At 43.4% G+C, this 26,741-nt stretch overlaps 1 protein-coding gene across 3 annotated transcripts in view; it reads left to right on the top strand.

The window, feature by feature from the left end:
* The first annotated feature begins 6,719 nt into the window (after window positions 1–6,719).
* Cdc42se2 (CDC42 small effector 2) overlaps window positions 6,720–26,741 on the top strand; it is a 72,196-nt gene continuing 52,174 nt past the window's right edge. For 2 of the 3 annotated variants that reach the window (XM_057776192.1, XM_057776190.1), the window contains exon 1: window positions 6,720–6,876. The gene's annotated coding sequence lies outside the window, so the exon portion shown is untranslated. The remainder of the gene's footprint in view (window positions 6,877–26,741) is intronic. The other variant, XM_057776191.1, reaches the window with a different exon arrangement.

Here is a 26,741-nt window from a genome sequence, read left to right as displayed (position 1 = left end):
CACTCGACAGGTATTTATTCTCTACACTTTGACCGGTTGTAGATCTCTATTATACTCTCTGTCTGTTGTGAAAGGGTTGTTTTTTTAATTCCTAAAAATTATTTTATTACTTTATGTGTCTGAGTGTTTTGCCCATGTGCATATAAATGCACCATGAATGTGCCTGTCACTTATTGAGGTCAGAGGAAGGTGACAGATACTCTGGAACTGGAGTTACAGATGGTCGTGAGCCTCCATGTGGGTGCTGGGAATTGAACACTGGTCCTCTTCATGAAGAGCAAATGCCCTTAACCGTGAGTCAACTCTCCGAAGAAGTTCCCTAAGAAGAGGTGAGAGCTACACTTTTCTGGGAGGGCTGGTGCCCCTGTTTGACTCACATTTAACTTCTTTTCTTTTCCTGAGACGGGGTCTTTCTATGCAGCTGTGGCAGGTCAAGAACTCACTATGTAGAACAGTGATCTTTACCCTTCCTGATGCTGAGGCCCTTTAACACACTCCCTCATCTTGTGGTGGCCCCCAACCATAAAATGATTTCATTGCTATTTCTTTTTTTTTTCATTGCTATTTCATATCTGTAGTTCTCCTACCGTTCTGAGTTATAATGCAAATATCTAACATGCGACTCCCTAGGTCATGACCCACAGGTTGAGACCTGCTGACACAGACCGAGCTGGGCTTGTAATAACAGAGATCCACTTGCCTTTGTCTCCCAAATGCTGGGATTAAAGGCAGAGGTCACCACACACAGCTCCTCATATTTCGCTCTAACAAATGTTTAAAGAAAGCATGGTTATCCATTGGGAAAATCTGTAGCTCTTCCATATGTAGGTATTAGCAGGAAGGAAGGGAGAAGGCTTAGCACTGTGGAAAGGCACCTGCCTCACATGCTGGTTCAATCCCAACCCTGCTCTAAAAAAAAAAAAAAAAAGAAAGAAAGAAGTTTCTAGTTGCTGGTGAGCTCTGATATGACTCAGCATAAAGCCAACCCCATCCCCACCCCTTTTCTGACTGTTCCCAAAGGCATTTTTATTACAGTTCCCAGCTTTTTGCTGGGCATGATGGCATAGACCTTTAATCCCAGCACTTAGGGGACAGAGGCAGGGGGATCTCTGTAAATTCAAGGTTAGCCTAGTCTATCTACATAGTGAATTCAAGGCTAGCCAGGGCTATATAGTAAGATCATGTCTCAAAAAAATAAAAAAATAAATAAAAAAACAAAACAAACAAAACCCTCCAATAACAATAACAAAAACCTAAGTCTGAACTCCGTCCCCCTTCCTCCCCTCTCCCCCTCCCCGCCCCTGGGTCCTACAATGCATTTAGGTTGTCGGCTACACATGGTATTGAAACTACTTAGGCTGTACGGACACTAACCCACCCTTCTCTGTCCTTGCCACTCAGGAAGTGTACGCGATCACGTCATCTCCCACAGCATCCCAGGTGTGTTCTCTATAGCACAGAGGCTGCCTCTTCCATATGAAGAACTGACTGCCTCCTTTACACCCCGAATTCCTGTCCTGAGAAACCTTTGCTACCTGTACAGACACCCGCTGTCTCCCTAAGGCTATGGTGTCCAGTTATGTGATGTTGTCATGGGATATTTTATGGTGGAAAAAGGCCAGGGTCTATCCGGCTTTCCTCAGCACTTGGTACCCTACCTTGCACACAGTGCACCTTCAATGACTACTTGTGGTCTGATGTGCAGTAAGGGTTCAAGCAAGTCTGAAGCAAAGCTAGTCGTGAGCTCCCATCCCAGTGCTTCAGGCAGGAAATGTCTTCCAACATGGTCATTTCTTTCTGTCCTTATTGACATGTCTACTTGTTTTCTGAGTTTTTTCCATCTTCTCAAGCCGTGATTCTTTCAGTGTGCCATGTGTCCATTATCCCGTCAGCTAACTGGCTATTTGATGTTTGCTATTTGCTTCTATGATTTTTTTTTTTTTTTTTGAGACAGGGTTTCTCTGTAGCTTTGGAGCCTGTCCTGAAACTAGCTCTTGTAGCCAGGCTGGCCTCGAACTGACAGAGATCTGCCTGCCTCTGCCTCCCGTGTACACCACCACCGCCTGGCATTTGCCTCTAGGTTTTATGTTGTTTGACTGAAGATACAGCTCAGTGATAGAGGTCTTAACAAGTGTGAGGTCCTGGGCTCCATCCCTAGCACCAAAAGAGAAGAAAGTAAAAAGGCTACTTAAGTTTCTGTAACTTAAGATTGAAGGAGTATTATCTTTGTCCTGAACAGTTTATACATACTCCTAACTAGAGAGTGGCTATCTATATTAGAGAGTCACTTTATCAACATAGATTGAAGGAGTATTATCTTTGTCCTGAACAGTTTATACATACTCCTAACTAGAGAGTGGCTATCTATATTAGAGAGTCACTAAAGCTGAATACAACAGATAGTAAAAGGGGACAAAATAATTAATAAGCCAGGACTAGAGATGGCCCTAACAAACTCAGAAATATGGTCATTATTATGATCGTAGTTATATATTGAGCTATTCAGCTGATCTAGGCTGACAAGAATCTTATTTCTCTTTCTTTTCTTTATTGTGTGGGACTATGCCTGTCATATGGTCCTGTTGAAGGACTTTCAGTGCCTCTTTGAGAGCATTCTTTTGCTCAGTGATTGAGCCCTCGCCTAGCTTGTGAGAGGCCCTAAGTTTATTTCCCAGAACTGCACATACACAGCGAAGTTCATTTTATTGGTTCTGCTATCTTTAGGGCTTGAACAGTTCCACACGGAACCTTTTTCTCAGTGTTGTTCTGAGCCAGGAGCTTAATTAGATGCTTGCATAGTGATAATAGTTAATATTTTCTTGCTGGTACTTAGCTTGAGCCTGTGAGTTCTCTTGGTGATTTCCCACAGCAGTTCTCAAGGTAGACGTTATTAGTCCTATTAAATGAAAACGTAGGTTTGGAAAGAGCTTTGATCTGAGCCACATTGCTAATTATGCACCCGAGTCTGGATTGAACTCCAGATTCTGATTCCATACACTATCTCCTTTCTAAATGTGGAAATATTGCTGCTATCAAGTTTTGGAAAGCGTTTTTTTTTTTTTTTTTTTTTTTTTTGTTTTGTTTTGTTTTGTTTTGTTTTTTTTGGTTTTTCGAGACAGGGTTTCTCTGTGGTTTTGGAGCCTGTCCTGGAACTAGCTCTGTAGACCAGGCTGGTCTCGAACTCACAGAGATCCACCTGCCTCTGCCTCCCAAGTGCTGGGATTAAAGGCGTGCGCCACCACCGCCCGGCCTGGAAAGCGGTTTTAAAATATATAAATAGCACACTTGTCAGAAAATTCATTTGCTTAGAGTTGTGGATGTGCATGCATGCATGTGCAGTGTCTGGATGTGTATGGATGCAGAGGACGGAGATTGACATCACATATCTTTCATCATTCTCCATTCTGCTTAGAGACAGGGTCTTCATTAAACCTGGGACTTGCTGACTGGGCTAGTCAGGGATTCTTTCTGTCTCTGCCTCCCAGTGCCGGGTTGACAGGCTTTTTCCAAAGGGCTGGGGATGGAGCTCAGTTCCTATGCTTGCACAGCAAGTCCTTTCCCCCACGCAGCCATCTCCCCAGCCCCAGCTTCGAGGTCTTCAAAAGAAGATTTGTTCAGTTTAGTAAGATTGCAGAATCAGGCCAATGTGGCGGCTATGTGAGCTCAGAAGCAATTAGGATCTGGTTTGGCCAACGTGTTGCTTCCTGCTGTCCTTGGTGTTTCCACTTGTTGTGGATTAGGAAGTGCACAAGACAGCTCCTTTTGTACTTCAACAGCTGGGTTGCTTATCAGTATCTTCAGAGGCAGGCAGGCCACCGTGCGAGTGAAGAACCGTCCTGTCTGTTTTCGGTCCTTGTCTTTCTTTGGGAACAAGATTGTACTTGGGAACAGTCTTAAAGACAGTGAAGACACATCCTGTCTCTGACTCTAGAAAATTTAGTTTTTGGTATTATTATAATTACAACCTGTATTTTGACATGATGAAATTCATAGATTTTTTTTTTTTGAAGAAGAAGAGCAAAATTTAATCTCCCTCCCCCAACAGAGCCTCACTGTGTAGCCCTAGGTATACAGCCTCACTATACAGACTGGTCGGACTTGATCTCACATAGATTTGTCGGAATTAAAGATGTGTGTCATTGTGCCTGGCCTAAAACAAAACTTAACTTTATTAAAAAAAAATCTGAATCATAAGGTATAATTTGTAGTTTTGTTTTCAATCATGAAGGCTAAATTAAATATGTAAAAAGACTGCTACTAATATTGAGCAAACCATCATGTGTATATACTGTTAAAACAATAGTATTATCTAAGCTAAGTCCAAGCAATTACTCTCAGCACGTGAGAAACAGAGGCAGGGGGATTGCCGCAAGTTCAAGGTCACTCTAGTTTACAAAGTGAGAGCCAGGCCAGGCAAGTCTATGCATAGTGAGACTTTGTCTCAAGAAATCATAACAACAACAACAACAACAACAACAACACAGTCGTCATCTAATTAGTCAGAATGGTGTCCCTAGCAACTAAAACTAAACTAAATGCTGTTCAATAACAGACTTTTATTATTTATTTTTTTATTTACTCTTTTATTTTTTCAAGACAGGGTTTCTTTGTGTAGCCCTGATTGTCCTGGAACTTGTTCTGTAAGCTAGGCTGGCCTGAACTCACTGAGATCTGCCTGCCTCTTCTTCCCTAAAACTGGGATTAATTCGTGTGCCACCATCACCTGGCCTCACACTTTTATAAAAGTATGAAATAATCTGTAACCATTCCCATAAGGATTGTTACCTTTTATAGATAAGTAGTAGAAAATATTGTTTAAGGTGACCACATTCGCATGTATGATACTTGGGAAGTTTTGGGTTTTTTTGCCTTTAGGAAGTTTTTTGAAACAATGTGTTTTTAGGTATTATATCAAAATTTCTTTACTCTATCACATTATTCTTACTCAGTGAAATAGGATACAAGGTTGTCACTGGCCAAAAATTGTATCAAATGTCAATTAAATGGTTACTGAACTTAGAAGAACTGGGAAGCCCAGAAGATGTAAGTTAAGACCTAACGGTTGGTTGACGGGCCAAAAGTGGAAAATAAAAATTCTTGTTTTTTGTTTTAAATTTGCTATTATCTTGGGGATGTTTAATTTTTTCATTTTCTCTAGGTGCTTGAGATGCATCAGTTGATTAGAACATCCATCCTCAACTTCAAAGGTCTGCATATGTAGCAAGAGCAGGTCCCTGAGTTCTGACCACACCATCACAGAGATTAAAACCAGCCAATGCAAATACCCAGCTTCTACTCAAGAAAAATAGCCACACAAAAACAAAAGTATAGAATAAATTGTGAAGCTTGTTCCCGGGAGAAGATAACAGGGGCAAAATGGGAAGGACTGAGCCTGAAGCAATTTAAAGTAGTATATTTAGACTAAGTGTCATTGCTAAGGGAGATCTGAGTGGAGTTGTAGGGTGAAGGCAGACATTAAAGAATGTCCCAGTCCCTGAGTAGCAGTCTGGAATATGCAAGCAGCAGTTGGAGATGAATTCTGAGACCTACAGTGAAAAACCAAATCCCAGGGACTTTGTTAGCCATTGTGAGATCTTATCTTCTACAGTAACTGGAACTCTGGTGGATTTTGATCAGGTGAGACGTGAGCTGACTCTCCTTGAGGGAGGATATTCTCCCTGTTGTTTTGACAACAAACTGGGTTGATGGTGGCCAGGGGGGGTCACTTAAGAAGGCCACTGAAGTATGACTGGGGCTACGGATGACAGAAACAATGTAGGTGAAAAGTTGTCTGATTTTGGTTTATTTTGAACGTTGAACCATACCAACTTCTCTTATTGACAGATGGATATAAAAATGAGAATGAGAGGAACCAAGGGGTACTCCAGTTTTGAGACTGAACAGCTAGAAAATGCCTATCCATCGTGATGGGCAGCTGGTTCCATCTCTGAGTATGTCCCGCTAGATTTCAAGTGAAAGACGTTCCACTCTTTTCTTGCTTCTGGGTACATAAAGTGTACAACTAATGTAGTCATAAAGCAGAATGTGGGGGCTGAGGCAGGAGGACTCCTGTGAATTCCAGTCAGCCAGGATTCTACCCCAAAAGACCTTAGGCATGTGTGACACACACTTGTAATCTCAGCATTTGGGAGGAGGCTGAAGGAGGATCACGAGATCCAGGCCAGTCTTAACTACATAGAGAGTCTGACTCCATTCGGGGCCACAAAGAGACCCTGTCTCAAACAACAAAACCAAACCAAAAAATGATTCCACAAGAAGTCACTGGACACTTTTCACATATTTCAAATGACAGGTACATAAATGTTCTTGTCTCTATGCCCGCCAGTGAGTCAGTGATTCTGATTCCTTAAAAGTAATGTGACCGAGGTTTTGAGGCAAAGAAGTCTCAACTGCTACCAGCTGAGAGACACCTGGTGCTGGCCAGCTCTGCCCCGCAGCGCCCCCGCTTGCCCGACAGCGCCCCCGCTTGCCCGGCGCGTCCATTTGCCGCATCTAGATGGGAATGGGCTGTGGCCCGCGGCCGGGTTCTCCATCTTCCCCACCGCCCACCCATCGGGTCACTTTGTGCGCGCGCCTGGCATCCCCTGGGGGGGGGTCTCACCGCCCCCTCACTGGGCGGGACCTCGCAGCATCCAGCCCGCCTACGGGGGGGGGCAGGGCGTGTCCTTGCGTTGGGGGCGTGGTCGCGCAGCCGTACACACCGCCTGTGGCTCCGCCTCTGCGCGCGCGAGCCTGGGCGGGAGGGCGGAGCCCGAAGCCGGGAGCGCAGCTGCGGGTGTGTGGAGACCCTAGGAGCGGCGGAGCCGGGCGCTCGGAGCCGCGCGGCCGGAGCTGGCGACCGAGACAAAGGCGACGGTGAGTGTGGAGAGGGCCCCGCGGTGGCCCCGCGGCCAGAGGCGCCAAGTGCAGAGCCGCCGTCCGGAAGGCTGAGAGAGAGGGCGGCCCGGGCCTCCCCGCGCTGCGGATCGGGGTTGCGGGTTGGGGCTGCGGCTGCGGCGGCTCCATTTTCCAGGTCTGGGCGAGGTCCTCACGCGAGGACCGGCGTGTGGTGCTCTTCATTCTCTGGGAGGTCGGCTTCCACCGTTGCCTGTACCCTTCCGACGGGGGAGGCTCTGCGGACCCCTCCCCCAGCCCTTTGCCAGGCCAGTCTGGACCGGCGCGGAGCGGCCGGGCTCCCGGACCCCGACTCCCGCCCGGCCTGCCGGGGACCCCGGGAGAGGAAGCCGGGCCGCCGTCTCACAGTCGCCGCCGCGACTCTTACAGGTTGTTGCACCGGGAGCTCGCAGCCGTGGTGGTGGTGAGCATTACTAACGGGTGTGGTAGGTAGCGGCTCGCTGACGTCGCGTTCCGAGCTGAGAAGCAGCCCCTGGCCGGCTGATTTCGCGTAACCCCGGGAATTCCTCTTCAGCAGCAGTGATTGCTGCTGATAACCTTTCGCGGAGGAGTTTGGTGGTGATGCGCTGAGCTCAGAATTGAAACGTTCTGGCCCTGGGAGTGAGGCTCAGTGGCAGAGAACTTGCCTCACACGCCGGAGGTCCCCAGAGGTTCAATGCTCGGTACCCCCGCCCGCTACAAAGAAAAAAGAAAAATGTAAATGCTTTATTAAAGGACCTACCGTATAATACGTGCTCAATAAAATACTGGTGCAATGAATGCATCTCGAGTCACCAGGCAGAGCAGCTGATCCTACTGGTAAGATTAGGCACACAACTCTTGACTCAGGTGAAGACGATGGTGGCTCCCGCTCCACGGACACTATTGGTAACTTTTTCAGTCATTATCACCAGCTTTGTAGACAGTACGCTTGAGATGTGGGGGTTTTGAGAGAAGTTGATTTAGTTTTCTGTTGCTTGACAGATCCTATTTCTCATCTTCTTTGAAAGTGAGAAACACCTTCTGTAAAGGTGTTGGGGTGTGTTTTGAGGCCTAGCTTTCTATTTCGTAGAAGAAGCGTGTGTGCTTTTGAGGGTCTTGAGAATCTGTAGGAGCCAGAGAGAGCTCTGACCTTTTAGGGGAGGGACCTAACGTCTTCCTGGTGGGTAAACATCGCCGAACACATATGAAGCGCAGAGACTGCTGTTGGATGTTCTTTGTGGAAGGGACAGAGCCCAAAGCCATTTCTCTCTTAAGCTTGAGCATGGAGTTCATTCTGTGGTGTCCATGTAGTAAATGAGGACTGCTTCAAACCTCGGCTCCACTTCATTTAGTAAAGATGGCTGGTGAACTTCAGGAAGTGTTAGTTCATAGCAGTCTACTTGAAAGTTAATAAGTAACTCTTTAAGGCTAAGATTATTGGGTTATAGTTTCATTTGTCCGCTTAATAAAGTGACAGGAAGAGTGGTTTCAACAAGATGGTGTTTTTTTTCCCTACTCTGAACTAGATTTGGATGCAGTGTTTTTATTGATAGTGTGATTTCAGATGTGTTTCAGTAAGAATCTTTGTCATAACATTTTCTTTAATTAAAAAAAAAGAACCAAATCAACCTTGGGTGGTGGTGGTGTCACATGCCCAGCACTCAGAAGGCAAAGTGGGTCTGTGTGATTTTGAGGCCAGCCTGAGCTACAAAAGGAAAAAAAAAAATCCCCATCCAGTGGTTAAACAAGCACTTACTGATCTCCTAGAGAACTGGAATTAAGTTCCCAACACCCACACCGGATGGCTCACAACTGTCTGTAATGTCATCTCCAGGGAATATGACGCCCTCTTCTGCTCTGTATGAAGCACTCGAACATAGGTGACATATAGACATGGTTCCAAAACAGTAATTAAAAAAAAAATCTTCAAAGATGGCCAGGGAATGTGGGTTAGTTGCTATGAAACCTCATTCAGTCATCAGCACCGCAAACTGGTGTGATAGTTTGAGCCTTAATGCCAGCACCTGTGAGGTTGGACGAAGGATCATGAGTTCAAGGCCCTCTTTGGCCTGTTTGGCAAACTTGAGGCCAGCTTGAGGTATAATCGACTAAAACAAACAAAAGCAAAAAACCCCCAAGCACTTGAAGATAAATTGGTAGCTTTATTTTCTTTTGGCTATTTTAGTCACTTTATTTTAGTTCATTTCTTTTCAACAGCGCTGGTGTCGTGGCTTACACTTGCCTAGCATGCATGTGCTACGCTCTGGGTTCCATCTTCAGTACCACAAAAGAAGGGGTTTGGCTCCCTGTTAGCCAGTTAAAAAGACTATACTATTTATTGACCAGGTAGTGTTGACAGGAGAAGGATTCTTAGTAATAATATATGGTGCTGTTTGGACTTCCCTGCCAGTATGACAGCTAGGAATGATAAAACTGCTCTTTAAAATGAGGGTGTGGGCTCGGCATCGTGGGGTGCACCTTTAATCGTAGCATTTGGGAAGTAAGAGTTAGGTGGATCTCTGGAAGTTTAAGGCCGGCATGGTTTACATAGCCAGTTCCTGGCCAGCCAGAGCCAGAGAACAGAGCCTGGGGACAACAACAAAGGATGTGGGCTGAGGATATGACTTAGTTGCCAGTGTGTTTAACACGCATGAGGCCTTGAGCTTGAGCCCCAGCACTGCGTAAATTGGGGTACATTCCTGCAGTTCTAGCACTGAGGAGGTGGAGGTAGAGGCGGGAGGATCAGAAGTTGTTAAAGGTTATCCTTGGCTGCGTATCAAGTTCCAGTCCAGCCCAAGCTACATGAGACCCGATTTCGAAATAAAACCAACAAAATAGCCCCCTCAAAACAAAACAAAACAAACAAACAAACAAAAAACCAACCAACCTCCTCTGAAAACCAACCCAAATGGCGAAGACTATGCAGCCCAGTTGGTGGAGTTTTCCTAGCACGCATGAAGCCCTGGCTTGGATCCCTCAGTGCTGTGTAAAAGAAGGGACAGTAGTGCATGGTGCACTGCCGCATCGCCATGAAGAAAGAGGTAGAGAGTAGCGTTGCCTTCCTTATGAACGAAGTTTCTGTTGTTGTTACTGTTTTTGTGTGAGATTGAACCAAAGCCTCATGTGTTCCACCTCAGTTGCAGCCCTAACTCGTTTTCATTTTTTTTTTTTTATATTTTCCTGTAGAGTTTAAAAGCATTGAAATTATGTGCCACATTATGACTTTCTGGTAAAAAGATTTGAATTTTTATGGCTGTTCCTAGTAACAATAAGTGAATATACGTTTGATTAGAATGTTCCGATTTTAGGTATGTAGTGATTCAGTTTCCAGTGGGGGATTTTTTTTTTTTTTTGTAGCAATAATACAAATAGCCCCACATATTATTGGTAGAATCATGATAGTTTTTCTCTCTCTCTCTCTTTAAAGATTTAAACAAATTTATTCATGTATTTTGTGTATACGAGTGCTGTATTTGTATATACCCCTGCGTGCCAGAGGCATTGGATCCATTATAGATGTTTGTGAGCCACCATGTGGTTGCTGGGAATTGGACTCAGGTCCCCAGGAAGAGCAGCTGATGCTCTTAGATGCTGAGCCATCTCTCCAGCACCTTTCTTTCTCTTTTAAAGATTCTTTTTAGATTTTATTTTAGGTATAAAAATGCTTTGCCTGCATGTATGTATATATACTATACTTGTGCCTGGTGCCCATGAAGGTTAGAGGGGGTGTCATTCCCTGGAAGTGGAGTTTTGGATGGTTATAAGCCAAGCCATCAAATAAGTGCTGGGAATTAAATTAGATTCTCTGCAAGAGCAACCTGGTGTTCTAAACAGCCGAGCCATCTCCCCAGTTCTTAGTTTCTCTTTTAAAAACAAACAGATAAGTAATAAAAATTAAGATTTCTGTTTTTATTTATTTTTAATTTTTTAAAAATTTTATTTTTTGAGACAGGGTTGTCTGTGTAGCCCCAGCTGTTCTGAGAACTTGTTCTGTAGACCAGGTTGACTTCAAACTCAAAGATTCCCCCTGCCTCTGCCTCCTGAGTGCTGGGGCTACAGAGGGGTGTGCCACCACTGCCCGATCTCTGTTTTTATTTTTAATTATGTGTATTTATGTGTCTGGGTGTGAGTATGTGGACATCAGTGAAAGTAAGTGCTGACAGAGGCCAGGGGAGGGGATGGAATCCCCAGGTAGTTGTGAGTCACCAGATGTGGGTACTAGGGATCAAACTTGGTTCCTCTGCAAAAGCAATATGTGTTCTTAACTGCTGAGCCATCTCTCCAGCCCTGTCAGTTCTTTAAATGTTATATTTCTTGTAGGAAGAGTTATATGGGGATATACACTATATAGTTTCAGTCTGCAGAATGCTGTAGTGTCTGGGCTTTCATAAAGTATACTCTATCATAGTCATATGGTGAGGGAATCACCTAATGATACATTTTGCAGAATGTCTCCATCATTGAATGATGTTTGACTCCGTCAGAAGTTCAAATTAATGTTCTGCAAAGTCTCTCTCCCTCATTACAAGGTAATGAAGATTTAATACGGCTTTTACAGTTAGCTTTTGAAGTTAGTCAGCCCTGTGACTTACCAGTGCCTGAAATATTTTATCATTGTGTAGACTGTGCAAACATTCAAATAGGACTTTCCAAGTTTAGACATTGGCTGTTAGCTTTTTATGGCTATTCTTAGGAGTAACAAAGGAAGTCGTGAGTACCTTAAAACAGAACTTTCTGACTTTTGACTTACTGGCCGTTCACTCTTTCATTGTGGTTGTTCCTAGGACCAATATAATAAGTATAAGTAACCCCTCAAGTTTTAGTGGTAGAGAGTTGTGATAGTTTTAGAAGGGTTATTTCTTGTAGGAAGTTATTAGATAACATACCATGACTGCCCTGCATCGTAAGAAACATTAAGGTAAGTGATTACCGAGCCAGTAAAGAGCATTGAACAGACTGTGGTGATGTCTGTTATAAAATGCTTCTTGCTCAGGACGGGCGGTGGTGGCACATTCCTTTCATCCCCGTGCTTGGGAGGCAGAGGCAGGCAGATCTCTGTGAGTTCGAGGGCAGCTTGGTCTACAAGAGTTAGTTCAGGACAGGCTCCAAAGCTACAGAGAAACACTGTCTCAAAAAAAAAAAAATACTTCTTGCTCAAGGGTTGATCCACAAGAGTGTGGTCTACATTAGTTCCCCATGGCCGATGGAAGGAGGACTCTCGTTTGGTTATTTAATAATCCCACAGAGATCTGAAACCAGTGATTGTTACTCTAGAGATTTCTTCTAGATGCTTTTGAGCCTAAGGCTCCTTCCTGTCTGAGAGTTCCAGATGGACAGTCACCTGGGCTGGTGGATCACTGTGGCTTGAACAGCAGCTTGTATGTGTGCGTGTGTGGGTTGTCTTTGTGACTTAAGCTATTTGCATTTCTTCTGTAAATGTGAGCAGTGTTCAGAAAGAGAAGGTGAGGGTCATGAGGTCAGAGGATGAACTGTTCTGTCTGAACGTGTCTGTGTACTTGTATGCATGTGTGTGCATGCGTGCGAACAGAGGGAAGAGGGAGGAAAGGGTGGAGGGGTGGAGGTGGAATAAACAGGAGGTAGAATTCCTTGGCAGAAAGTACTTATTAAATATAGATGTGTCTGGTTCTCGGGAGATAGTTCAGTAGCACTGACTGCTCTTCCAGAGGACTCTGGTTTGATTCCCAGCACCCACACAGCAGCTACCAACTGTCTGTAGCTCCAGTTCCAGGGGATCAGATGCCCCTCTCTCTTCTGGTCTCTAAAGGCACGACACACACATGGCACACAAACATACATGAAGGCAAAATGCTCATACATGTAAAAATAATAACAAGTAACTTTGAAACAATTAATAAGTAAAAATAAAGTAATTAAATATAGATGTGACTGATGAAGAGTAACTTGATGGGTAGGGAATTTCTGTTTTGCAGATGAAAAGTTCACAGCGCGATTGCTGGACATAGCTCCCAGTGCACTGAAAACAGCTAAGATGCTGAATAAAAATTAAATTGTTAGAAATGTTTGTATATCCACATTTTTTTTAAAAGAAATAAGTGCTTCAGATTTATTGACACAGCATTGAAACATGGTAAACAACTTTGCTAAGAATATAAGAATTCATAATTTTTGGTATATTTAAAAAATACTCTTTTTAAAGTACTACCCTATCTTTGAGTTTTTCTTTGGGTCTCAGGATGATCTTATTTGTAACTGTTAGAATATTTGAAATGTTGAAATGTTAGTGGAGAGTTTTCCCTTTTTTCTCCTCCTTCCCCCTCCCTCCCTCCCTCCCTCCCTCCCTCCCTCCCTCCCTCCCTCCCTCCCTCCCTCCCTCCCTCCCTCCCTCCCTCCCTCCCTCCCTCCCTCCCTCCCTCCCTCCCCTCCCTCCCTTAGTTGGTTCTTTGAGAATTCTGCACGATTGAGTTTTGACATATTTACTCCTTTCCTCCCCTCCCATGCCCACTCCCCTTCCCAACCAACCCAACTTTTTCCCCTCCTCACCAAGTCTAATTTGGCTTGCCTCTATAGCTATGGGTGTATGACCTGTTGGATTGGTGACTAGTGACAACACTTAGGGGAAATTGATTCCCCTCTCTTAGAAGCTGCTAGGAGTGGGACTTCAAGTTCACCTCCCCTCTCCTCCTCCCCTCCCCATGCTGGGATTTTGTGCTAGCTTGAGCTTGCACTGGGCTTAATGAATGCGGTGACAGCTACTGTGAGTTCATGTGTGGAACTGCTTGCCTGTGTCTGACGGACACTGTTTCCTTGTGCTCACTTACCACCTCAGGCTCTTAGTCTTTCTACTCGTTCCTCTGAAATGATCCCTGAGCCTTGGGAGCAGATGTGTCTTTTAGGGCTGAACATTCTGTATTCTCTTATTCTCTGCACCTGGGTCACTTGTGGGTCTCTGTGTTAATCACCATCTACTGCAAATAGAAGCTTCTCTGATGAGGGATGAGAGATGCATTAATGTATAGGTGTAACAATATGTTATTAGGAGTCCGTTTAATACTTTGTCCATTTAGCAGAATAATAGTGGTGGGTTCTCTCCCAGTGCCTGTGAGCAGCCACAGGTTCTTAACCCAACAGTAGTGGTGCCAGGTACGAGTTTCATCTTATGAAGCAGGACTTATATCCAGTTAGAAAGTGGTTCGTTGCCCCTATAATGTTCTTGCCAGACTTGTTATTGTTGTTTGAAAGGCTCACAGCTGGTAAGATTGATGACTACTTTTCTGTTCCAGTAGCGTTCATAGTACCTTCTGGAATTATGAAAGCTAACTAGTAGTGATGAAATGTCCAGATTAATACCAACTTAATATCTCCATGTTCATCAGCAATAGAGTCTTAACATCAAGTTCTGGAGGGTAGCCAATAGCATTGGCAAAATGGTGTAATTTATTTTCATGTCTCATAGTTCAATGTGGATTTTTTTTATAACATTTATTTATTATTCTTTGCATGCCAATCCCAGTTCTCCTTTCCTTCTCTCCTCCCACTCTCCTCTTCCTCCATCCCACCCCACATCTACTCCTCAGACAGGGCAAAGCCTCCCCTGGGAAGGCAACTAAGTCTGTCCCATCACCTCCTTGTGGCAGGACCAAGCCCCTTTCCCCTCCCCTCTGCACTGGGTTCTTTGTTAGCTTGAAGTGTCCAGTAGGGGCATTGTTGTCCTGTTAAAGGGACATTCTCATTCATTTTCTCTCTCATTCTCTCTCTCTCATTCTCTCTCTCTCTCTCTCTCTCTCTCTCTCTCTCTCTCTCTCCCTCCCCATTCCCCCCCCCCCCCCCCGCGCGTATGTATTAGGAAGCTTCTACAATAATAGGCTTTCATATGACTTTTTGAAAAGGTTATTTATCTACATTTTTCTCCTCTACCCTGCCCTTCCACCCTCCACCCATTTCGATTTAACCCTTCTTGTTCCATTAATCCCTTTTAAATCTTTATACACTTGTTTTCAAGGCTTTAAAGGGGATGTGTATTGGTTGGGGGCAGTAGTTCATTTTTTGTAAGAGTGGTTTTTATATTTAGAAGACATTTCTTTTCTCAGTTGTAAGCCCTAAAATAATTACAGAGATTCATCTGCCTCTGTCTCCTAAGTTCTGGGAATAAAGGTGTGTATCACATGGCTGGCCTAAGTTTAGGTTACATTTAATCATGAAAATGTTTATTTGCTTGAGAATGAGACTAGAACATTTTGTTAATTTTTTAAAATTTAATAATTAATTTTTATGTTCATTAGTGTTTGAACTGCATGTATGTCTGTATTAGGGTGTCAGAGGCCCTGGAACTGGAGTTGTGAGCAACCATTTGAGTGCTGGGAATTGAACCCGGGTCCTCTGGAAGGAGCAGCCAGTGCTGTTAACCACTGAGCCATCTCTCCAGCCTTTTATTAAGGTTTTATAAGAGAAAAAATATACTTAGATTTATTTGATATGTTTGAGCGTTTTGCTTCCATGAATGTACATGAACTACGTGTGTGTGGTGCTTGTTGAGGTCAGAGGAGGGCATTGGATCCACTGGAACTGGAGTTTTAGATGCTTGTGAATCTTCATGTGGGTGCTGGGAATTGAACCCAGGTCTTCTACAAGAGCAACTAGTGCTGAGCATTTTGCTAGTTCTCTTAGAGGATTTAAAAAAAATTTGAAAATGTTTATTTTTGACTTCTTATAGATTGATTGATTATTCATTTAGTTTTGAAACAGGTCTCAATGACGCCTAGGCTGGTTTACAGCTACTCGTGTAGCTGAGGATGACCTTGAATTTCTGGTCCTCCTAGCAGATGTTAACTGAAGCTGGTTTGTTGTCCCATACAAAGGGGATTCTGAACTGGAGTCCTGACCAAATTTGTTTACTGATCTAGAGATTCATGCTACAATTTCTTATGACGTATTTATAGTAGAATTTTTGAAAGTATGTATCAAAACTCATTTTTTTTTGTTTTATTTGGTTTATCAAGTCATTACTTTGACTTTATTATTTTTTTCTAGTATTGGGGATGGACCCCAGGGTGCCCTGGGTGTGAAGCAAGCACTTGCTGTTGAACTGCACCTCAGTCTTCTGTTGGGACCTTTTGCATAGGAAAGCAAAATGAACCTGGACTCTGTCCAGCACTGCGTGTGTTTTATTCCTCCCTGCTGTGGGAACCCACAGGTCTCTATGCAGCTGGTCTCTCCAGTGATGCCACCTGATATGGTTTAAGTGGAAGCAAGGTTCGTTCTCACTGTACCATCAAGCCTTCCATGCAGGTTGATCTCTGGGTCTTGTGAAGAGTGTGTAGCTTTTCTAGGCACCTAGATAATAAAATCTTCCATTGCCTGTCAGTCAGCACTAGTCTTATATTCTTTTCTTTCGAGAAGGTTATCACTATGTAGCTCTGGCTGGTGTGTACCAGGCTGACCTTGGACTCGCAGAGTTGTGCTTGCTTCTGCCTCCTGAGTGCTGTGGTTAAAGATGGTCATGTCTGGTGGTTTTATTTTTTGTTTCTTTGTTTTATAAATAATGTTGCCAATTGTTCAGTAATGGTATCCTCCCCTGTTTAGAGATTGGGGGAAAAGATGAGTTTTTAAGTAGTTGGTTCAATTGTTATCTGCCATTTTTGTTTCGAGTAGTTTGTTAGATGAATCTGGCCCTAGGAATATAGTTAAGTGGTAGTCTTGGATATTCCATGCCCGGGAACCACCCTCTACTGAGGCTGGGATTAATTACTGTGCTCAGTATAGACTCAGTTTGCTGAAGGAGGAGTTTTATGTTAGCTTCTAAATTAGCTGAGTAACATGTTAATAGAACTAAGTATAGTCCATTAAATTGACTTCATACAGCATAGATCTCAGCATTTCCCTGGGGTCTCAACATCCTCCCTTCCCACCTTCTTGGTAATGCCACTTTCAGGGTGCTTCCCTGTGTGTGGAACTCACAGTCCATTGCTGCTAGCATCATTTTGCTGTCAAGGCCCCTTTCTCCATAATGTCTCTTGAGTATTCTTCATCTGGTTTGAACCCAGTGTGTCCACTATTGTTTTGTTTTCTCTCTACACTCCATCCTTGTGTTATTGCACTCACCTGACCACACTCACCCTCAACCTTTATAGCAGTTTCCTTACTTGGACCATTGCAAGTTCTTCTCAGTTCATGCCCACTGGCCCCGCCAGCCTTACATGCTCTCACAGTCTGTAATCCCAGTGCTTTCCCCTGGTCAGTGCTTTCTTTCTCCTAAACAACTGTTTACACCTCTGCATCATCTCTTGCACCCGCCCCCCTTTTTTTCCGTTCCAGCTGATGACCTTGTTTCTTGTATACTCAGAATGAAAGCAGAGAGAATACGTTTCCTGGCCATTTTACATCCCTGTTCACATCTTCTACATCTTCTTTTTCTGCTTCCACTCTTGCTTATGTTCCTTCCTTTGGTCCAGAATACTAATTGCTCCACTCTTCCATCTCATCCAGCTTGTATTTCTTTGTCTATTTCCACTGGGTCACTCTAATCATATGTAGATAGTGCTGAAAAATCTCCCATCTTCTAAAAAGCCTTTTTCAACAACATGTTCATCTCTTTCCTTAGTTACTGCTCTAAAAAAGTTGTTTCTTGGTTAACAGTTATTGCTTGTCTCTCCCGGCGCCTCACCTGTTCAGTCTGCTCTTTTCAAGGTTGTTAGCAGTAGCCATAGTGGTAGGCTCCCTAGTCAGTTCTCCTTTCTGATTTCAGTGGAGATGGCCGCATTGGGTTTGACTGATAATCCTGTCTTTGAAGCCTTTCTTTCCTTTGCTTTCTGGATAAAGCTGTGTGTTTTCAGCTTCTTCTTTTGGTTCCTTTTTATTGCCCTAGCTTTTTTTTAAAAAAAGGCAGTGTTCCCAGGCTCTATGTTTAGACCTCTGATGTATTTATATTTAGACTCTGTGATCTCATCCTATCTAGTGAGAATTACCATGTATTTCAATCCGAGAATTTTATCTTTAGTCTGAATCTTTTTCTAACCTCCAGTCTTGTAGATCCATATGCCTACTCAACATTTTTAACTAGATAGCTAATAGGTTTTTCTTGTTTAACAAACATCACAATTAAACTCATTTTCCTTCCTAATCTTCCCTAATCATTGTTTCCATTCTAGTCTTCCTCATCTTGCTAAATGTCATCTTTGTCAGTGCCTGTGGCTGAAGACCTAGCAGACCCTCTTGGTACTCCACATTGAATTCAAATAAGGTGCTGTGAAATACATGCATTTTATCTCCTTTAAAAGCCATGTTAAGAATGAATGCAGGGCCTCTAGGGATACACAGCTTGGTGGCTGTGCTTGCTAAGCATGTGCAAGGCCCAGTGCTTGATCCTTTGCAAAAACAGGCACATGCCACTCAAAAATAAATGCACCCAGTTTGCCATCTTCAAGTCCTGTCACTCTCTAAGCAGCCATTCTCTTCCTGCTTCTCCTGTCCTGTTTCCAGCAGAGCAGCCAGGTCATGTTTTTAAACTGAAAGCCTAGTTATTTTACTTCTATGTTGAAGAGCCTTCAGTAGTGTTCTAGTTTCCTTTGTGCTGCTATGATAACATTTGGACCAGAGGTACCTTGGGAGGAGGAAAGGACTTATTTGGCTTATACTTCCAGGTCATAGTATATCACTGAGGGAAGTCAGTGCAGAAACTCAAGCAGGAGCTGCTAAATGAGCCAGAGTTGCTTTTGGACAGTGCTTTATCACAGAACAGAAGCAAATCGCAACAGGTGGCTCTCTATGTTACAGAAAATGAAAACCAGAGTAACTGCAGCGGTTATGAGACCCTCTGTTGTTTGGACTGCCCTGAGCTCAAGTTCTAGTTTTTCCTTGGCGGACTCCTCTCTAGTCTTCTTTGAATTCCTTGGCCATAGTAAACAGTTGTGCTGTCTGTGCCCCTAGGGATACAACTTTGTTTCATTTTCTGGAACGCATCTCAGTATCTGGACAGTGGGTGGCTGTGGAAGGTGCTCACATTTGCTAAATAAGAGTGCGTTTCTGTAGCTGAAAGGTTAGTCCTATAAAGAATTAGTGGAAATAAGATAGAAGAGGAAAAAGTAAGTTTGAAACTAGTTATTTTTGATATGAAAGTGAAAACACACTGAGATTTACAAATAGTAAGGGGCAGAAGAAATGAAGAGAAGTAGGACAAAGAAATACAGAGATGAGAATGTGATCTGGAAGGAGTTGACAAAACTTAAATGGTTTTGTTTGTTTGTTTGTTTGGGTTTTATTTTTTTGAGACAGAGTCTCACACTATGTATGTAGCTCTGGCTATCCTGGAACTCACTGTGTAGACCATGATGGCTTCAAACTCAGAGATCCTCATGCCTCCACCTCTTGAGTGCTAAAATGAATTGAGCCACTACACCTGGCTTACTTTGAACTCTCTGAGGGTACTCACTGCATATTTCCATGTAGTACTTTCTCATCAGGATCGCCAGTCTGCAAATAATGAACCAGAGACTTATTAATTATGAAAGCTTAACCTTAGATTAGACTTGTTCTCAACTAGCTCTTATAACTGAATCCATAATTTTTAATCTACGTTCTTTCATGAAGTTTATTACCTCATTTCTATGCTGTTGATCCTGCTTCTTCTGCATCTGGCTGGCAACCCTGCCTTTCTTCTTCCCAGAGTCTTCTCTGTGTAGTTGTTTTTTTTCTCCTCCTTACCTCCCTCCCTGCCTCCCTCCCTGCCTCCCTCCCTGCCTCCTTCCCTGCCTCCCTCCCTGCCTCCCTCCCTGCCTCCCTCCCTGCCTCCCTCCCCTCAGCTCCCAAATAAATACACAGATGGAGATTTATTACTTACAAATGTCCAATCTTAGGTTAGCTTTTCTCCTAGCCAGCTTTTCTTAAATTCTCCTGTCTACTTTTTACCTCTGGGCTTTTGCCTTTCTCTTTCTGTATAGCTTTTCTTTCCTTCTTATTTCATGTCTGGCTGTGTTGCTGGGTGGCTGACCCTTGGCACAGCCTCTCCTCTCCTCCTTTTCTTGCTTCTCTCATGGTCTTTTCCTTCTGTTTATTCTGTCTCCCCACCAGCCTCACCTATCCCTCTCCTGCCTAGCTATTGGTCATTTAGCTCTTTATTAGAGCAATCAGGTGTTTTAGACAGGCAAAGTAACACAGCTTCAGAGTTAAACACAACATAAAAGAATACAATACATCTTTGCATCTTTAAACAAATATTCTACAGCATAAACAAATGTAACATATCTTCAACTAATATTCCACAGCTTCTCTGTCCCCAGAAGTCCCATCTAACCTCTTCCTGTCTAGCTATTGTCCATTAGGCTCTTTATTAACCAATCAGCAGGTGCTTTGGCAAAGACACATCTTCACAGTGTAAACAAATAATTCTGCAACATTTGTCCTTCTTTTTTCCCCTTTGTTTTGTTTTTTGAGACAGATCTTTTTCTGTGTAGCCTTGGCTGTCCTGGAATTTCCTTTGTAGATCAAGTTGGTCTTAAACTCAGAGATCTGCCTGCCTCTCCCTCCCAAGTGCTGGGTTTAAGGGCGTGCACCAGCACTGCCCTTAATTCAAGATGCAGTTCTTGAAGGCTGAGTGTTGGTGACTTACATGGACTTACACATTCCAGCTTTGACTATGTTGTACCATGCTTTTTACCAGAACTGTGGGCTGAAATGAGATTGAAAGCCAATAAATACATCACCATCTTTCTACTTTGATAAACTTTTGTTAAAGAAAAGCAATTGCTGTCACTTATATAACCTTGGCAGTAGTTTTTTGTATGTTCGTGTGTGTAACCCTGAGGTTACCCTCTACATGTTGTTCCTTGAGCTTCCTTCCACTCCCTCCTGTTTGAGACAGTCTTACTGGAACCTGGGCTTTGCAGATTCACCCAGGTTGGCTGTTTCTGCAGTCCCAGTGCTGGGATTATAGGTGTGTGTTACTGCATGGATTTTATGAGTGCTGGGGATTGATGCGGAACATTTTACTGGACTACCTCACCAGTCTCTTCTTGCAGTATTGTTACCATTTCTTGTCAAAAGCTCAGGCAGTTCTCAGAGTTTTAGGGGGTAATTTCAGTGCACAGAAGTTGAGTTGATGACTATACGTGTCAGACGGCACTTCCTGTTTACTCCTCTCTCAAAAGCAGAGAGGGGACATGAGGGCGGAGTGGTGGTGTGCCACCACATAAAAGCCCTGTGTTTTCATGGTGTATTAGCTGCTAGTTACAGTAATGTATGTGACTTTTGAGTAGCATGTAATGTATGGATGTATGTATTTGTGTTCTTAAATGAAAAATGTGGGGATGTCTGTGAGTGCTTTCTTTTTTGGACTGCTGGAGACTAGCATTTGCATGGCAGTTACCCTACTGAGCTACATCTCCAGTCTCTGAATTGCATTTTAAACTGCAGCTTAAGTTTAGTGAGAAAAGAGGATGCCAGTGGAGTTAATTGCATGTCAATTTTCAGTGTTCTGCTGAGACAAGAAATCTTACTAAAGCTATAGGCATCATTTTCTGTTGAGTAAAACAACTTTTTAGGTAAAAGTTTGAAATAGGTGGCTTAGAAATTCTTGAATGAATTATTGTGTAAATATAAATTCTCTATTAACTAATTTAAACATTTTTGTATTTTTAATTTAATATGTAATAACTTATATTTTCACTGATTTGTTTTGTGGAACTAGTATGTGGTCATAATCTGGACTTGATTTTCATAACCATATGAGGTATAACTGGTTGTTTCCCTCCCGCCAGTTTCTGAATATCCACTCTGAGGCTTAATGTTAATAACAAGCTGTGTGGCCTGTTAGCTCAGGCTTATTATTAACTATCTCTTACAACTTAAATTAACCCATTTCTAGTATTTTATATTTTACCATGAACCTCATGACATGTTACCCCACAGCTTCCCTGGTAGCTGCTGGTGACTCTCCAACTCTGCCTTCTTTTCCCCTTTATCTTTGCTTGGATTTTCCACGTGGCTCTATTCTGCCTGGCTATTAGCCAAAATATCACCACCGTAAAAGGCATTGTTTTTTATTCAACGAGAGAGGATCTGTTGGATAAGGGTAAAGCTGCAGGTAAAGTTGTGTTAGACTGGTGCGGTTCTGAGGCAGGAGCATCAAGAGTATGGGGAAGGAGGGGAGGCCAGGTCACCTTGAAGGAGCTGGGTAAGGTTCAAAGTGTATTTCATGGTGTGGAGATGTGGATCAAATGTCTCCCTGGAGCCGGGTGGTGGTGGTGCATGCCTTTAATCCCAGCACTCGGGACGCAGAGGCAGGTGGATCTCTGTAACTTCGAGACCAGCCTGGTCTACAGATCTAGTTCCAGGACAGGCTACAAAACTATAGAGAAACCCTGTCTTGGGGGGAAAAAGAGTCTTCCTGGCCTCACCATAGTGGGCTTGTGCTTGGTCATCCCTGGAGTGTCCACTGTGTATTTCTGTGGGTTCAATAGTAACGATAAGGAAAAAAGAATTGCCAGACTTGCTTTCATGGAATGAGATAGGAATGACTGGAGTCAGTCCCTGTTATGTGTCTGGGGACTTGGAGAACATTAAAAAAATATTTTCCTGACTCATAGAAGAACTCTCAGCTGTGGTTCTCTACTATTCCATAGCATGCAAATATTCTGTAATACTGAATGAAAATGAAGGAAAACCTTAGAAAAGAGAGTGGGAGCAGTGTAGGCTATATAGAGAGACCCTGTCTCAGGGTTCTCATGTTCTTTCTCTTCTCTTCTGTCTTGTGTTTATGGAGAGTAGATTGTGACTAACACCTCAAGACAAGAATTAACTTCTAATCCCCCCCCCCCCCGCCTTTTTTTCCCAGAGGGTGACTTTGAACTCCCTATGTAGTGGCTAATCTTGAGTTTCTGGTTCTCCTGCCTTCACTTAGCCAAGTGCTAGGACATCAGGCCTGGCTAGTAGTGTTATTTTTTCTTCTTAAGGACTCTCTTATTATCATACAGTGGTTTGATTATATTATGTTGTCTAACAAAAACTATGATTCCATATACAGTTGGATTACTTTAATAATAGCCCTAGGATAAAATAAAGGTTGTAAGATAAACTCATACATTTTTGTCTGCCTCAAGTCTGGTGTTGCCTTAATCTTAAAATAATTATAGTTGGCCTTTGAGATGGCTTAATAGGCAAAAGTGCTTACTGCCAAGCTGACAACCTGAGTTCAATTCCTAGGACTCACAGAGTGGAAGGAGAGAACCATCTCCCACAAAGTGCCCTCCAGTTTCCACATTTTCATCATGGTGCATATGTGTGTTCATATAATAAGTAAATAAATGTGACAAAAAAGGTAATTTTAGAAGAACCCCCCCCCCCCACACACACACACACATACACCTCCCGTGCTGGGGATCAGACTCTGGCAGGGTCCTGTTCTTGCTAGGCAAGCACTCTACCATTGAGCCATACATTTCAGACTCAGAGATGTATTTAGTCAAAGATCTGTAAGACTATATTGGAATGCACTTATCTGCAGTTGACAGTTTCATTAGTTACTGCTATACTTTTTATGTTAGGAGTTCTTAGAAAAAAGTTTAGCATGTAAGAATTGTTACATTAGAGTTTGATTTGTTTTTTCTTTCATACATGTAGAAATACCTGTGGGGTGTGTGTGTGTGCGTGTGTGTTGTATTCTCAGGAAACCCCTGTTCCAATCTTGCCAACATCTTGAAGATGTTTGCATGTTTAAGTATGCTGTTCTTTTGGAGACAAGGCCACGCATGCGCAGAAAATACAGCCTCAGTGGACTACGAATCCCAGCGGTACAATGGAAAGCCACGCATGCGCAGGACATTTTCTCCCAGACACACCTGAGCTCCCCCTTAAAAAGGGGGAGACACCTTAACCCGCCCCTTCCCCCCCCTCCTTTCGTCTCTTCACCCCCGTCCCTTACCTGTTGTCCCCATTAAAGTTCGCCCACGTGGGACCCCGCGTGTCTCGTCTCTCCTTCCCCAACCCCGCGTGTCTTGTCCCTCCTTCCCCAACCCCCCGCGTGTCTCGTCTCTCCTTCCCAAACACCCCACAAAAAAAATAATAACAAAGTAGCAGTGGTTACAGCTATACAAGATCCCTTAGGGTTGTACGATTTAAATGACCAGTCTTTTACCAGCGTGATTAATTACTTGGGATGGACTGCTAATTTCTTGCATTACAGCCTGTCCACAGTCCTGCAGTCTTTGTCTCCTCTGTGGTCGTTTTCTCACTCTCATGCTATTTCCTTGGTTGTACGGATGCTGCTCAAACTGTCTGTTATGTGGTAAAGAAGAATAAAAAGTGTTGTGAATGTGTCTTTTTCTACTGAGAAGTAGTGCACTTCTTGTCTGTAGTAGGGACTCACAGTCCCTTGAGAATGTCCCTAAAAACACGACCTGCTTATGAACACATATGCAATTGTCTATTGGAAGGCACAGACAACTAACTAGCTAAATTTAAGAAAAATGTTGGGGATTATTCCATACTTTTTGATGCTTAAAATACTGCTGGTTTTTTTTTTAAAGTTTAAATTCAGAGTGAATTTTGGCATGTTATTTTTTAAAATTGCTCTTACATACTCCTTGACAATTTTTTACATTAAAAACAATACATCTTGATCACATGTTCCCTGTATTTTTTCATGTCCTCTCCTTTTTGTGATAATAACCTACTGAGTCCTGTTAGTGTTGCTCTGTGGGTGCTCACTGGCTTTGTTGAGGTAACCACAGACACAGTGAGTTCTTGACTGCGACGGAAGACGGTATTTCACAGCATGCCTCCCCTCTTCCAGCTCTTACATTCTTTGATGTTCTATGAGCCTTTTAACTAGTAGGATCAAGACGTGTGCACATTTAAATTTAAATTTCCTTGGAAATCACTGTCCCTTTTACATTTCTTTGATGAATACTAGCCTTGTTTTTGTGAAAGTGGTACATACTGTATAGAGAGCAGTGCTTCTCAGCCTTCCTAGTGCTGCGACCCGTTCACTTCCTCATGTTTGTGGTGGTCCCCAACCATAAAATTATTTCATTGCTACTTCTTAACTGTAATTTTGCTACTGTTATGAATTGTAATGTAAATATCTGTCTGATATGCGACCCCTGTGAAAGGGTTCTTTGACCCCCAAGGGATCTCAACTCACAGTTGAAAACCCCTGGTATAGAGGCTTTTCATCAGTTGCACAACAAAGTGGTAGAACGGCTATTGAAGGGCAGCTGTTTTTAGCTAATGAGCTTGGGAGGTGCTGGGACGTGGCATGGCAAGTCCTCTTACCCTTGGTGGTTCCATTTTGTTTTCAGTTAAGAAAGGATAATAGGTTTCTTGGGAATGAGGTGACACCCAGTGCACTTGGCTTGTGGAAGATGTTAATAACATTCCATTTCCTTTCTGTTGTACCTATTGTGTTAAATGTCTTGGGAGTTCTTGAAAGTTCGCTGGGGTCAGGAAACTAGAAGCATGTGAAATTTAGGTGAGCTCATACGTATTTGTGATGACTGTTTAATCTCCCTGATAATGAGAGTGGTCTTGTGACTATAAAAGTATCTGACTTTGGCCGGGTGGTGGTGGCACATGCTGTCTCTAATCCCAACACTGGAGAGGCACAGGTGACTGGATCTCTTGAGGTTGAGGCCACCCTGGTCTACCGAGAGTTCTTGAACAACCAGGGCAATACAGGGAAACCCTGTCCCCCCAAAAATAAAAAAATAAAAAGTATCTGATGTCAAGCTGGGCATGGTGGTGCAAGCCTTTAATCCCAGTACTCAGGAGGCAGAAGCAAGTGGATCTCTGAATTTCAGGTTAGCCTAGTGTACCGAGTGAGTTTCCAGGACAGCCAGGGCTACAGTGTTGTGGGAATTTAGTCTGACAGTCAATTGTATTGGGGTGTCTTGGCCCAATGGGCGTGGTCTTCTCTGGTGGTATGTGGCCCAGATACCCCAGTAAAAGGCAGGGGTTATGGGGAGGACTCTTGCTCTTGGACTGTGGAGGGTCACTGTCAGTGGTGGCTTGGTGACATTCCCCGGACCTCCATGATCTCCCATGGGAATGAGAGGATTGGAAGCTGAAGCAGCAGCAGCAGTTAGGACTTTGTTCTGTGTTGTGAGTATACTTTTTATTGTGCGCCTGTTTAATAAGCCAGACTTAATCTCAAGAGTTCATTCCCACATTACCTGGCACCCACGTGGGGCTCAAATCCACAGTCCTGAGATTCAAAGCTGTGCTGCTGGTCATAGACAGGTATAGAACACACAGTTATGTAAGGTGCATAACAATTGCTAACATAAGCTATATATTTATATAACTATAAATGTATACTTTTCATCATGAGGAGTATTCCTTCTGCTTATATGTAAAACGTGTAAAGTGTAAAAGAGCTTCAGGTAGGTGCTCAGATTCCAGAAGGCATTGTTTTCATCAGAACTGACAGCTGTGTGTGTGTTGTTGCTCCTGGAGACCCTCCGAGGGAGACTGTGCAGACCCTGCTCACCATCCTGTAGTCCTAGTCCTCGGTGGCAAAGCAGGAAGATTGCTGAGACCCCAACTTGGGCTGCATAGTGAGACCATGTCTCAAAAACAACAAAAATAGCCCAGTATGTTTTTTAAATTCACATTTATCTGCTTGTTTGTTTGCTTATGTATGTGTTTGTGCACTCATACATGTGGATGTCAGAGGATACTTGTAGGAGTCATTCTCTTCTTTCACCATGTGGATTCCTGGAATGGAACTTGGGTCAAATGCCCAGACCCACTTAGTTGTTTCATTGGTCTGGTGTGTGTGTGTGTGTGTACCTTTTTTCCCCCTCCCTGAGACAGGGTTTCTCTGTGTAGCCCTGGCTATTCTGAAATTCACTCTGTAGGGTAGGCTGGCCTCAAACTCCAAGATCTGTCTGTCTCTG

Source organism: Chionomys nivalis, chromosome 7 (genome assembly GCF_950005125.1).
Source record: "Chionomys nivalis chromosome 7, mChiNiv1.1, whole genome shotgun sequence".
Lineage (NCBI taxonomy): Eukaryota > Metazoa > Chordata > Mammalia > Rodentia > Cricetidae > Chionomys > Chionomys nivalis.
The sequence above is the reverse complement of the archived record's forward strand: the minus strand, read 5'-3'. Positions and strand labels throughout refer to the sequence as shown.